Source organism: Xenopus laevis, chromosome 7S (genome assembly GCF_017654675.1).
Source record: "Xenopus laevis strain J_2021 chromosome 7S, Xenopus_laevis_v10.1, whole genome shotgun sequence".
In the NCBI taxonomy this organism is placed as follows: domain Eukaryota; kingdom Metazoa; phylum Chordata; class Amphibia; order Anura; family Pipidae; genus Xenopus; species Xenopus laevis.
The window spans coordinates 90,160,285-90,176,368 of record NC_054384.1 but is presented as its reverse complement, the minus strand read 5'-3'; positions in this window follow the sequence as shown (position 1 = coordinate 90,176,368).

Sequence of the window (16,084 nt, the reverse complement as noted above, 5' to 3'; positions counted from 1 at the left end):
GGTAGCACATTGACAAGGCTTTTAACACTTTTACTGCAGAAGGCTTACTAAGACTCCTCCAGAAATTGTATTGAATTTCATTTCCACTCAGAAAAGCCTGATAAAAAGGATGTATAGGCTTAAAAAAATAACATACCCAAGCACACACATACAAAAATGGAAACCCTAATAATTTCAACCAAATAAATCTATTACATATTGCTGGATTATTATTTACCCTTGATATAACCTGTGTTCGGAGCAAAGCAGACAGATAGTGGGGATGGAATATTACCCTTATTTTTTTTTTACTGTACATTCCAATATGGTGATTTACAGATACATATATTTATGTATCAATATTCTTACATTTTTTGGGTCAGGCTTTTTATCTCCAAAAACTTGCAGAAAAAAGCACAACTTTTCCAGGGTTCATTATGTGACAAATTCTGAACCGGAAAATACTCCAGCAATTAGATAAAGTCTAAATCATGTAGAAGTCAATGGCAGATGTCCCTTTTCCAACTAGAAGAATTTTCTTCATAGTTTTTGAGGTTTTTAAGACTGGCTTTTGTGCAAAAATACAGAAAAAGATTTAGCTATTGTGTGACAAGCCAAAAAAGTTGTGGTTTTCACAATATACTATACAGTTTATATATATATATATACAGTATATTGCATGTGACATGACTGAGGACATCATCAATGACTTTACAGATGTTATAACTTGTTCACAACGGACATCAACCTAGACACTGATTTTGAAATTCAATACACATATTATATTTTTCATAGATTATCAACTGGTAATAAAATGCCCTCAAACCACCAACGATGCAGAAACTCTGACAAGCCAAGATGATAGAATTCCTGGCACATTCTATGTAAACAACTTAACATTCAGTGTGGTCCCCTTTTATTTTTCATGTGCCATGACTGTCATCAGAATTAAACGTTTCATTCTCAGGCCAGCTGGCTAATTTCATATGTTGTCAGAAATTAGACTATTAGAGCTCTGGATAGACTCAAATTGAACAGTTACCAAAATTATATAATGAGGGGAACATCATAGATCACAAGACCAATGACTAGAAACACTACCACTGCGCTGGACACGTTCAGGCCTCATTTTCATAGAAAAAATAATATTACTATTGTTATTCTTTTAAATTAGGAATATAACATATGCTTAAAAACTGCCCTATTGTGGATTAAGTATACCCACTAAGTAAAACAAATTCGTTCAATCTTCATCCTTTTATTCAAATGTCTTGGCTAATCTTTATATTGTAGAAATTTCCAGTTCTGTTATTGGAATATATTATTGCTAATGACAGTTGAGGAAAAGGCAATCAGGCTCATTTGCGAGACGTGCAAAGTAGGAAAAATTATAGAGATGCTCAATATTTCAAGTTGGAGTTAAATTAAGGTACATTCATTTAAATTATATGTTAACAAATAAAAAAAGTGCAAATTCAATATTAGGGGGCACATTCACCACGTTCGGGTGAATGAATAGAGGGGAAAAAACTCGAATTTCAAGTAGTTTTTTTTGCTCCTCGAATTGGCGTAAATTCGCCTGAGTAGAATGATTTGAATAAATCGAGCGAAAAAACGCTGCGACTATTCGCCCATTCGATAGTCGAAGTACTGTCTCTTTTAAAAATACTTTGACTGCCTACTTCGCCAGATTAAACCTACCGAATTGCTTTAAAAGCCTATGGGAAAGTCCCACAGGCTTTTTTTCTAAGTTTTTGATCGAATAAAAAGGCATTCGATCGATCATTCGATCAAATGAAAATCCTTCGATCGAATGAAAATCCTTCGATCGAATGAAAATCCTTCGATCGAATGAAAATCCTTCGATCGAATGAAAATCCTTTGATCAAATGAAAATCCTTCGATCGAATATTCGCCCATTCTACTATTCGCCAGCACGTAAATTCGCCCGAATTCCCTATTCGATTCTATTCCACAGTCGAATTTTGAGGGATTTAACCCCTCGAAATTCGACCCTTGATACATCTGCCCCTAGGTCTTGTAACATATTGCATCTGATCTATACATGTAAAAACTTTTCAAATTACATTATACCATATAAGTTCTTTTGATGGTTACAGATGATGCCTCTGGTGATGGTAAAACTTTACCAGAATGGTTTTGCTGTTTATGGTTTGGTTTCTACTTATGAATGTTATGAAGAATGCAAAGAATTATGAAATGTTCTTTTGACAGTAACATTGTTTTATGCAATTATAGCTTAAAAGCGTTTTTGTTACACTCCTTTTATATGATTAATAGTCTAGCTGCACATATTCATCAGTATAGCTAAAGCTACAGATGGAGCAGACATAATTTTCTCACCTAACATGGTACATGGTATTGTATTGAGAATTTCATTTGGAAAAAAGGTAAGGCAGTAAAGTATGCTTCATTAATAGGTATTATATCTCATACATTACACATTTTCATACAATAAATATGTATGCCTTTTATAAACAGCGGGGTCAATTCAGTAAAAGCCTCAGAGATAATGTTAGTCCTACATGGCACCTTTGCATTTCTATATACCTTCATTACTTTCTTTTTTTACATAATCAAAGTTAAAGGCCTGTAAACTCACAGAAACCAAAATGCAAGGACCAGCTATTTGGTCTGGGGCTAAGCCTTGGGGTGGTGAAAGGAGCCTGCCAGGGCACTTAAAGAGCTAAAATTCCTTTAAATATGTACCTTCTATTAACCAGTCAGCACCAGAGGTATTAATAGAAAATATCTGTAGGTGATATAGAGCTGTTTACTCATTGCTCTATGCTTAAAATATTAAAAAGCTACATTTGAGAAAAGTAAAGGGGATAAGTCAGTATCAAAATCGTTTTAGTGGGAATTAGTGAAAGAGTGTCATAACAATAAACAAAATCCCATCTAGATTCCTTCCCTAAGGTTTGCGGGTTTGATGGGTTCTTTAAAGTGTTCTGGAAATCGTTGTATACATTCTTTATCTGAGTCTTTAAAGAAGAATTAGAGAAAGAAGTAGGGTAGAAATGCTGTACATTATGTTTTGGGCTTCTGTGCCTGCCGAAGACAACCACAGCCATTTAGCAGTAAAGATCTGTGTCTCCAAAGATGCCCCAGTAGCTCCCATATTCTTTGCGGCTGATTCACTGTACATGCTCTGTGCTGCTGTCACTTACTGAGCTTAGGGACCTACTTACAATATTCTATATATACAGAATAGAAATGTCACAATATAAGGCTGATTTGTACCTAATACAGATACTTATTACAGTACATGTCAGTTGAGAAACCAGTGCAACTAGCATCTGAATTTAATAATCAGCTTTGTATCATCCGCTTATATTACAGACAAACATCCGCATGTGAGTGGAGTAGAAACTTTCCAAAATGGTGACTCCTTGTGACAAGCTTTAAAGGGGACCCGTCACCCAAACAAAATGATTCCAAATCCTATTTTATCATGTTAGCCAAGCAAAATTAACTTTAATTACACTATATAAATTATTTCAATATTGTTTCCTTCAGTCTGGGAACTCATAATTATAGCAACCAGGAAAGAGCCATTTTGTGGACACTGTTATTAAGGCAAGCCTTGTATCATCTCAGAATCTTGTTTGTGCACCAGGGGACAGGGACCCAATGTCCATCCCCATGCCCTGGTTACACAATTAAATCGTTAAGAGAACTGGGGGAATGTAGGGAGAGCGGTGACATCTAGGAAGTGCTGAATGGAAAGTGAAAGTAATTGCTTTCCCCACCTCTATGCCTAGGCATAGAGGCGGGGTAGGCAATATTTGATTGACAATTGATATTTTTAAATGAGTTTACAACAGCTATGAAGGATTTATTAAAAAAAATAAATTGTATTACATATATAATTTAAAAAGGACTTTTATTATACAGATTTTTATGTCTGGGCGACAGGTCCACTTTAAGTCCTGAATCATTGCTGCTGTTGTGATGCTGACATTTTAAGCTGGTACAATAAGTTCAGTATGTAAAATATGGCATTTTTAACCATATTCATTTTTAGGGTTTAATTCTCCTTTAAAGTTGTAAGGAATGTATGTATTATGGCCATTGTATACACATTGAGGCTAAGGTCCATGCACAGGCCATGCACACTAGTGAGATTATTCTGAGCCTCCTGAAAGTTTCTTCTAAAAGGATTATAAAAAGGGTTTTTGTAAGAGATGAGGTACAACACAGAATGAGGGTTATGGAGGCAATAACAAAGCTTTTGCCCTAAGACAATGACAACAACTTACTTTACTAAAGAATTCGATACAGTGCCACGCCTGGAACATAGCGGCAAATTCCCTAAGTGGCGAAAATTTGCCAGTGACGGCTTCTCGGCCATCGCAACTCTTCGCCAGGCGTAAATTCGCAAGGACAACGCTAACTCCCTAACTCCCCTGGCAAAGTTGCACTAGCTTTACTTCGGCATTCAAAGCAAAGTTGCGCTAGCGTTAGATAATTTGCATACAGTGGGAAGTGAAAGTTTAATGGACATATATGTTGCAGCAAATACATTACACTACACAAGTCCAGGGAACCTTAATAAAATAAAATAGAGTTGTTATATTGCCCTACACATGTGCCCAGTGTATAGTTTATGTGCCCTATGTTAGGAAATGTAGGGGGAACCTGGTTACCACAAAAACATTTTACAGTCTTTTGCGGTCTATCACCCTGAAAAAAGTAAAAGACACCAGAGTTTTTTGCGACTTGGAAAATTTTTCAACAAAAAATTGAGAAAGTCCTATTCATTCCATTGCACTTCGCCTGGACTGAGGTGGCGAAGGCAAGTCTGGCGCAAGAGGTAACGTTCAGCAAAATCCGCATCTTACTGAATTTGTGGAGTTACGCCAGAGCGAAAATCCACCTAACGATAGAGTGCGAATGATTGCTAGTTTGTATCTCTTTCGCTAGAGAAGTTACACCTGCACCCGTTAGGGAATTGGCGAAGTACCGAAATGATGTCACGCTGGTGAATTTTCGCTAGCGTTAGTCACTTCGTCCCTTTAGGAAATCTGCCCCATAGTATTTGTACCTGGATAGAGAACTGGCTAAAAGATAGACTACAAAGAGTGGTGGTAAATGGAACATTTTCTAATTGGACCAGTGTTTTTAGTGGAGTACCGCAGGGCTCTCTACTTGGTCCATTGCTTTTTAACTTGTTTATTAATGACCTGGAGGAGGACATGAACGTAATGTTTCTACTTTTGCAGATGATACTAAATTGTGCAGAACTATAGGTTCCATGCAGGATGCTGCCACTTTGCAAAGTGATTTGTCTAAGCTGGAAAACTGGGCAGCAAACTGGAAAATGAGGTTTAATATAACTATGTAACTTAAGTTAAAACTGAAATCAGTAATACAGTCTTACAATCTAAAGACAAAAACAAGTAAATAATAAACATTCTACTCTATATAATTCTATTAGACAAATGTAAAGAGATAACGAACAGCCCTTAAGGTGAATAATGACTCTATAATTAATTTATGTCATTAGGAAATGGATCCTGCTCATGTTAAGCAATTTATGTGCGCTTGGCTTGAATGTTTATATAGATCTGATCAAGTCATTTGCAACAGCTTAACATAATGATTTGCTGATTTGATAATGTGCTGATATACATGTGTTTATTATAAAAGTCAGTGCAGTCAATATTTTCTTGTATTTTTAAAGTATACTATTACATTTGTATTATGTCAGAATAGCAAATAATCTTTTGCTCGCTACCTGATTTTTTCATATTTGTAGTTTTTTTTAACCTATGGGGTAGGTTTTTACTCCCCACATTTATTGAAGGTTCAGTAACCGCATATTGTGAACCATGGTGGTCACAAACCGTTCAAAGCGATACCATCTCCTAAATCCTGAGCTTCATAAAATAGAAGGCACATGGTATAAAGGAGGAATTATTGTTTTTTCAGATAGCTGAGAAGTACACAACCCTGACTATAAGGCTTTTATTATTCAACTGGAATCCACCTGGAAAAATGTATTTTTTGGCCAAATTCTGTAAGTCACCACTGAAGATAGGCAGCTTCTTCCCAACTAATATCAGGCTCCTCATCTAGATTTATATAATTCATTGCAGTATGAGATTTCCATGTTATAATTCAGGGCCCACGTAGTATAGATAATTAGCTAAATTAGCTATTTAAAACTCTAAACTCTAAAGGTGCCCATATACCTGAAGATCTGCTTGAGATCTTTTCCCAATATGGCCACCTATGTGCTGGGTTATATCAGGACTATCTGGTTGTTTGGGCCAATGATTGGATCATGACATAAGATTGGATCATATCAATTGGATGACAACAACCAATTCAGGCTATTTGGAGAGTAATGTGTCAACGAACCAATGTGGTTGTCATGGAAGAAGTCAAGCATGGCCCATACATACTTGATCTAAGGGCCAAATCTGCAGCTTAAATATGTCCATTTATGGCCATCTTGACTCCACTCTACATTCTGTAAATAAAGTCCTATATATTAGTGAAGGCTGCCATGCAGGGCTGTAAGGTTCATTGTGCATAGCAATTAATAGATAAGCAATAAAAGTTTTATGAGGTTTTATATCATCCTACACAACTATAGATAAAAATGGCACTGTAGCTGAGAACATAATAGACATAACCAGATCTAAAATAAATGGATTTATTTTTTTCAACTTTTAGTTGTATTGTGTCTTTAAGGATGTAATTCATTTTATCATTAAGAACCCGTGGAATTTAGATACATCGTTAGACAAAGATAAACTGCTAAACGCTGTATATAGATTCGCTCAGTTACGTGTCCTATGCTCACAGATGATGTTGCAGATAATCTTTAGTGACGGTTCAGACAGCATGTCATGGCAATGAACTCAAAGTCCTGTCTCGGAGGACAGGCGAGCATCATTCTGTTATTTTATTATGGCATCTTCTGTTTACAGACCATTAAATCTGACACACAAAGTATGTGTTCTGTCCATCACTGCCATTTTTCTTGCGGATGTTTTACACACTCAGGTTCACATTATTTTTCCCATTCCCTTTTTCACCAAAATGAACAAAATTTTCGTTCTTCAATAAGATGATGTCTTCTGCATTTAAATTTTAAGTCTGCTGAAAATGATTTAAACATTAAATTACCCAATAGGATTATTTTGCCACTTCATGCAGCTTAGTCACCATCAAGTACAAGGCACCGTTATATTATTACAGAGAAAAATGAAATCATTTTTAAAAATTAGAATTATTTCCTTAAAATGGGTTCTATGGGAGAAGAATTTCCCATAATTCTGAGCTTTCTATATAACCAGTTTACGAATAACATATGTATTACCTGTATTTTTAATGCAAAGGTCCAAAGCAGATGCTGTTCATTTATTCAGCTTCATTCATGACTCTATTTGTAAAATAAAAGTTCTTGGGTGTAATAATATGGCTTTGCTTTAGCATATGTTTATTGGTTTATACAATGGCAACAACGATATTCTTACAGTTCTGCAGAATGTTGGCAATATATAAATACGTGTCAAAAATAACATTTATATAATATTTCCATTAACCACGTCTGACCACTTTTGTTTTTGTTAAATTTTATTAACTTCTCCTGTGATCATAGCTGGCAATCCCTTCTTTAATAACAGTTCTAAGGGCCTAATAAAATATAGAGCTGTGCAAGTCAACCCACAAGCAGACACCCTTGCATGTTGAAAGATGGTGGTTGTGGTCTATTAATAGTAGAAGACAGATAATAGTCTTATGGTGATCAGAAGCATTTTGTTCTGCAGTTGGGATAATAGAAACCCCTGTTATGGGTTGTGTACATTGTTTGAACTTTGACCTGAAAGCACAGGTATGGGACTCCCATTATCCAGAAAGCTCCAAGTTATAGAACTTCGCATCCAAGGTCCCATTTTAAACAATTTTTTTTAAATTATTTCCTTTTTCTCTGTAATAATAAAACAGTACTTGATCCTGACTCAAATGCATTTCAAACGAAAAACAAAAATTGCACAATTCACAATATAAAATTCTAATAATGCTGTTGGTGTTTTTTCTTATGAAAAAAAAAAGAATCTTTCTTGCAAAAACAAATGCATGGCAAAACATCTAATACCGCCATTGGTGGGTCACATTTAATGCATTTTTACCCACTGCAACAAACATACTCAAATTTGTGATAATTTTGTGGAAAAGACAAATTTTTCAGCAAAAAATAATCAGGCAAAAAAATCATCTGTCACAACTAGTTGTATTATAATATTTTACTAGATATATGAAGAGTTGTGTCCAAAATCATATTTTCCTTGGCAGGATAAATTCTTTCTTCACATGACATATAACAATTGGGGGCAGATTTATCAAGGGTCGAATTTCGAAGTAGAAAAAACTTCGAAATTCAACCATCGAATAGAATCCTCCGACATTCGAATTCGGTGTCGGAGGATTTTATACATCATACTATCGTATTCTGATCGTACTTCGAATCGAAAGATTTGAACAATTTTATTGTATGATCGTACGATTTTCCTTCGAATACAAAAAACTTAGACATATGCTCTTGAAGGTCCCCATAGGCTAACATAGCACTATGGCAGGTTTAAGTTCGCGAAGTATTGAAGTTGAAGTTTTTTTAAAGAGACAGTACTTCGATTATCGAATGGTCGAATAGTCGAACGATTTTTACTTCGAATCGAAGTCGAAGTAAATTCTAAGTCGTAGTATCTTAGTCGATGGTCGAAGTATCAAAAAAATTACTTTCAATTTTGAATTTTTTTCCTTTGAAAATTCCCTCGAATTCACTTCGATACAAAACTTATTATTATTAATCTGATGTCAGAATTACCCACTGAACTACTGGACAGGAGCCAAGGTGCACACATTACAGACACTTGACAACAACTGTGTTTAACAAAACTTTTAATAAAAAACTTTTTAATACAATTTAAATAAAACACACAGAAAGCACAGAAATGTATCTAAGGAACTGGCAGAAAACAAAGTCCAGGTTCAGACACAAGGTCTAGGTATGTGGCAAGCAAACAGAGGTTGACAACAGACATATAGGGTTTGGGCAGGCAGCAAACAAGTTCATGTAACAGGCCAGGTTTAAACCAGGGAGTAAGTATATGGGGAAAAAGGCAGGGCAGAAACAGACTTACAGAATTCTGTAAGAACTGCAAGGGTAGGAACAGGTATTCAGAATGTTAGGAACTAGCAACACAGGAGCTAATATCTAGTGAAATTTGCAAAACAACTTGAAGTCAATGGACGTCAAAATAATTTTGACTCGCATCAATTTTTATGCGCACACCAATTTTGACGTGTGACAATTTGTTTTTTGCTGCGGCGGATATTTTGTGAAAATATTCACTAGCGGCGAAAAAGAACAAGGTGGTTATTTACTAAAATCCCATTTTTCTCATTATTTTATTAAAACAACTTCGACCAAACTCCCATCTATAATTTTACCTTATCTGTTGATCAAATAATTTAAAAAATTTGGTGCAGGAAAAGACTCTATGAGTTGTTGATAAAATTGTGATAAATTCAAAATGTACGATATTCTCAGAGTTGCTGCCCAGTGCATGATATCTACCAATTGTAAAAGGGGCATCTGCCATTGATTTCTACATGACCATCGCAGGTTTGAGATACAGTATTTTTGGATTATGATTTTTAGCAGCCTCAGGTATACAAAATCTAGAAAAAATTGTGTTTTCCCTTTAAAACTCCAACCAGAAAAATTCAGACTTTATTAAATAAATCCCTATAAGTCACAACAGAAACATTAATAATCCAGCACAAGGTTATGGGAGAGGGTGGTTTAATTGGGCTATTGCCTGCAGCTGAATCGTGACAGGTTGTGAGGGAACACAAACAGGGGCAAAATTCATTAATATTATCTGGCAAAATTCATTAATATTATCTGCCAGGCCTAAACCACATTGCCTCCTGCATCTTAAAGGACAAGGAAAGGCAAAAAAATAAAAATCCCATTTTTACTTTCTTTAATGAAAAAGAAACCTATCTCCAATATACTTTAATTCAAAAATGTGTATCGTTTTTATAAGAAACCTGACTGTATGCAGTGAAATTCTCCCTTCATTTACTGCTGTGGATAGGAATTGTCAGACGGTCCCTAACAGCTGAGCAGGGAAACAATCATACTTATGAACAGCAGGGGGAGCCTCCGCCTTACTTACCAGCCATGCAGAACTCAAGCAGCTTTGTTTATGACGATCCCTAAGCAGCCCAGACCACACTGAGCATGTGCAGGGTCAGGGTCAGGCAAAGATGTTTAACAAAGTTACAAGATGGTGACCCCCTGTGGCCAACTTTGAAAGCTTAAATTATTTGTTTCATTAGGCTTGTGGTGCAGTAAGTTCGTGTTTATATTTAGTATACAAAATACAGCATTTCTAGCCTTATTCTATTTTAAACTTTCCTTGTCCTTTAACACAGAGAAGCAGCAGCCAGTGCATCTTAGATCCCTGGTTCTAGACCAGGTAAATTGTATGAAGCATTTAGGGCAGATTTATCAAGGGTCAAATTTTGAAGTAATCTGAGTTTTTTTGAACTCCTATAACTTCGAAATTCGAATTAAAAAAGACCAATCAAAATTTATTCAAAAATCAAAGTTTTTTTGTTGTTGGGAGAATAGGTCCATTTTTGATTGAATTCGAATCGTACAAATCAAAGTACTAGTGCATTTGAATTGTACGAATCAAAGTTTCCCCCCCAAAAAAGTCCACCAACGGATTCCAAATATATTCTAGGAGGTCCCCCGTAGGCTAAAACAGGAATTCGGCAGGTTTTAGATGGCGAATGGGCGAAGTCGAATTTTTAAAGAGACATTGAGTCAATGAGAAATTTCGATATTCTAATTTTTTTCAAATTCGAATCGAATTTGGGCTATTACCTAGTCAAAGTACACAAAAATTAGCTTGAAATCTATTAAAATTTTTACTTTGACTTCAATAAATCTGCCTCATAATGTATATAATAAGATGCTAAAGTGGATCCTATACAGCTGTTGCGTTATGATGATGTTTTTAATACTGGTGTAATTTCAACCTTTTTGCATTACATCTGGCAAAAAATGTCCATCAATTCAAAGTTTAAAAAGTCCACTTTGTTGCACTTGCATTTTAGAAAATTTTGCGGCAATTTTTTGGCTATAAAGTTTGTGAGATTTTAACTTCCACTCTATGATAAAAATGCCCTTAAAGGAGAATTTGACCATTTCCCCCCAAAAAACCATTACCCTCCACCCCACGTGGACCCCCCTCCCTCCTCCCCCCCCCAGCCTAGCTGTCCCCTGGGGAAATGCCCCTAACTTTTCACTTAACCCTCGGCACAGATTCAGGCATTGGAGTTCATCGCAGTGGGAGATTGGCAAAGCAGCACATGCACAGTTGGAGCAATTTGCTGGATTGCTTCAAATTTGCATGTGCCGAAATTGCCGGAAATTGCAGAAGAGCCGGAAGAAGACACGAAGACCCAGAAGATGGCTGCGGTGAACTCCGATGCCTGAATCTGCGCCGAGGGGTAAGTATAAAGTTAGGGAAATTTCCCCGGGGGGCAACTAGGCTGGGGGGAAGAGGGTGGGGGGGTCTATGTGGGGTGGGGGGTAGGGTTTTTCTTTTTAAAAACTGTTGAATTCTCCTTTAAGTATGTAATTGTTAAAGTGTTTCCTTTTTTACTTGGTTTTCAAGCATGCCCTTTCATTTATTTGATGATTGGATTGCTGCTTTATCAACATATGCATTGCCAGGTCTTTGTGGCATGATGTAAAATACTGTAGGTTATCATTTTCAAATTTTTTAACAGACCTGCTTATGCGTGCAACAAGTCAGCAAGGGGATTATATAAGCAGGCAGCTTAAGTGAAATAGATATGCTATTTACCAGGTAATGCTGGGATTAATTTATGAATACTGGGATTTTGGTGACTGCTTACGTTATATTTTATTTTTTAGAATATGCTGGATTCTGTACTGAACAATTCTATGAATTATACATGAATTAATATATGTGTGTGTGTGACTTTTAACAAGTTAACTTTTTTTTGCAAGCACGGTGTGCCTCCAATACAGGGTTTATATTGATGTAGTACAACTAAATTGTTAAAATGAAGAGAAGAAAGCAGACAGTACTGATCAGTTCAGGTAACTGGCAGTTTTGGAGCATATTCTGGCAACAAAATGATGGTAGAGGTAGACAGTGGCCACAGTTAAGTCAAATATTAGTCCAGGAACTGTATTCAGAATCAGAATGTTGTGTCAAGCTGTCTTTGAAAGGTTAAGATTGACCAAAATCATAGCTAAGAGCTTCTTGACTTTTGACCATCCTCCAGAGGAACACCTGGAGCAGTAACACACCAATAACACTCTTACCGCTCTCTTCCTTCCCTCCAACCTGCAGTTCCAGTTATTGGGCAGTGTGTGGGTCATATAACTGCTTGTCATAGAACAGAAAATCTAAACAAAACAAGAATACATACACCACCACAACCAAAGAACTTTTTCATACAAAGATGGACTTAATATAAAATGAGAAGAAATTCTAAAAATGTTACAAAATATAATGCTGGTCATCACTGGATGCATTTCCCTTCTGATTCCAACCACTGTGGCTACTAACACAGTTTTAAATGTCATCAGATTTTATTGTGTAAGTGCATCTTTGTGTAAATGAAATATTTTATCTTGATCACGTTAAATGGGGGACCTATTTGACATAATTAGAATTTGTGAATTTTGGAATTTTTTAAACTTACCGAACTTGAATATGTGTTTATTTACTGTATTTTAAAAGAAAACCTCGACTATAAGAAACATGATGAAATAAAAATATAAAAACCTCAATAAATCAATAATTTACGCATGGTTTTTACTAAATCTACCAACTCTCCAAAACATTTTAGCAGAGCTAGCTTAGAGACTGCTGTATGTACCTGAAAATAATTTCTCAATCTGTAGTATGTTATAGCATGTTTGACAATTTAATAAGATGAGTTGAGTCAGTTGGTCATAATTTAAATTGCAAATACATTTTATAAAAATAAGTTATGAAAAATGTTGTTCTTTACACGTGGACCATGGAGTTGCCAGAGTGGACATTTTTTACTTGCATTGAAGATAAACACAAAAAAACTTTGTTTAATGATGTTATTTTTTCTTCAAGATACAAAAAAATGATCTGACTGTAACTGTTTCAAAATAATGTATGTATTAAAACTGTTGAAGTATTCATTAATTATTATGGAGGGCAGTTACTTATTATGTATTATATTATTATGGAGGGCAGACTTATTATGGAGGGCAGTTCTCCCATTTCTTTTCCATAATGCACTGCATCTTACTTGTAGTGTCAACATTAATTTTATAACTGTGTTCAAAGCAAGACTCCAGTAATTATTTTTTCTAAAGCTAATCCCAATAATGGGTAAAGCACTAGAACTCTAAAACAGTTATTAACTGCACTGTGTGTCTATTGAATCCTAAAAATCTGATGTGCTTTATATAAGTAAAATAGTAAATATATGAATACTTAATACCATTGTTCAAGTGACCATAGGCATACATTTGAATCATTTCTCTTTTTACTTTGGGGCTTGGTGGTATACAGAGATAATTTTGCATTAAAATCATATTAAACAGTTTTAGGATAAGTAGGGACCCATAGTTTTTATAAGTCCCCATGACTTTAAATTCTTACACGTCCTTATCCCCTAGTTGCTGGGCAGATGCCCATGTATTTATTTACTTCATTTACATACTTTTATTATTGGCCTACTTTCTTGTGACCACTTCTTGTGGCAATTTAATTTAGGGGATTATTTACTAAAATCTGAAAATGTCTCACTTTTTTTCCTAAAACCACTTCGACCAAACTCCCGTGCACATTTTTACTGTATTTGTCTGTAAATTGACTCTAAAAATGGGGTGCGTGAAAAGACAAAATAAGAATCATACACTTTTTTCTGGATGTGATGCACAAAAACCACAAATTATTCAGATTATTGTACAAAAGCCCAGTGCAGAGCATGATATCTTCCAATTCTAGCTGGGCCATCTGCCATTGACTTCCACATGATCATAACATTGTATGGAATCCAGACCACAATGGGGCATTCTATCCTAGGGTTGCACCTTAAACTTCCCTAGCTGCATCTGCATTGTGTCACAGTGTATTGATCTAAGGTTGCCACCTTTGCACCGCTCACGATCCAGGCAGGGGGCAGGGCCATTTTATCATGACATACATATAACTAAGTTCAGAATTCAGAGTTGCCATCAGGCGACAACCTCTTACTATGCCATACTGCCACCTTGTAATGAAGTTATCTCACTATGGTAGGGATTAAGAAGAGAGTAAGGAAGTCTGTATATGTATAGATCCAATTTCTGCCAATATATTGCACATTTCATGTTTACATATTTATTGTGTATTTTTAAGTGCCTTTTTGTGATATGTACTAGCTGAAGCCACGTCGTCTCGTCTCACTGTATATTCGTATACTGCTGAGATGACAATAAAGTTTACTTTGACTTGACTGTGGATGCTTTGTTAAAACAGTTTTGAGATGTTGTACCATGTTAGCCATTGAAAAAATGCAGAAAATGTAAAGTTTGGGGATACCTTTTATTGGCTAACTGAATAATTAACAAATGCAAGATTTCAGAACACACAGGCCCCTTCAGGCCCCTTTGTATTTTGCCTGAAGAAGGGGCCTGTGTGCTCTGAAAGCTTGCAATGGTTACTTATTCAGTTAGCCAATAAAAGGTATCACCAAACTTTACATTTTCTGCTTGTTGAAACGGGAAACTTCAAAAATAATCTTAAATTGGTCATACACAACTGATAAAACCTGGTGATTTGGTCTCTTACAGCTTAATGTCCTGCATATTTGACATCGGAGAGTCAAATGATCGGATCAGCCCAATATAGGGGAAAGATTCTCTCATTTGGCTACCTTGTGTATTGGGAGAAGCAAAGGAACAAAAATAAATGCACATTTACATATTCCATTTTTAATTAAGCAAATACAAAGTAAAAATATAAAGAATCATTTTTAATTATCTCTGAGTTTTGCTTTCCATATAACGAGGTCATAACAATAAAATTAGCAACAGCCTTTAATGTCTTCAGTTCGTTTTTAATACAACAGCAGCCGGTGCTGCAGAAGTCTTTCTCCCTTACAGTATGTGCATTACAGATATCTATCACCAGTGTCGGACTGGGATGTCAGGGGCCCACCAGAAAACCTTAGACCCACTTTCCAAACTATTATTTCTCCTCACTCAACCTCTTTATTCTCCTAGTCTTTTATATCTACTTACTATACTTCCATTATTAAGCCTCTTTTTCTCCATAAAAAATAGGGAATGACCATGAAATAGGCAAAATATTTAGAAGCAAGAGGCCTGGGCCCACTGGGAGTTTTCCTGGTATCCCTGTGGGCCCGTCCGACACTGTCTATCATAGCGATCAGAATGATAAACCTCTGCTTTATTTTGAAAATTATACAGTAAATAAGAACTCTGTATCTATTAGGCATTCATTTTAACATATTCAACTGTTTAAAAGCACCTATAAAAAAAATAGCTTCCATTGGCCTATGTAAAATCTTGCAGGGTTTTAGCTTTTGAAAAAAATCAAGAATAGAGATGTCGCGAACTGTTCGCCGGCGAACTTGTTCGCGCGAACATCGGGTGTTCGCGCTCGCCGGAAGTTCGCGAACGTCGCACGACGTTCGCCATTTTGGGTTCGCCATTGTTGGCGCTTTTTTTTGCCCTCTCACCCCAGACCAGCAGGTACATGGCAGCCAATCAGGAAGCTCTCCCCTGGACCACTCCCCTTCCCTATAAAAACCGAAGCCCTGCAGCGTTTTTTCACTCTGCCTGTGTGTGCTGAAGAGATAGTGTAGGGAGAGAGCTGCTGCCTGTTAGTGATTTCAGGGACAGTTGAAAGTTTGCTGGCTAGTAATCGTTTTGATACTGCTCTGTTATTGGAGGGACAGAAGTCTGCAGGGGTTTGAGGGACATTTAAGCTTAGGTAGCTTTGCTGGCTAGTAATCTACC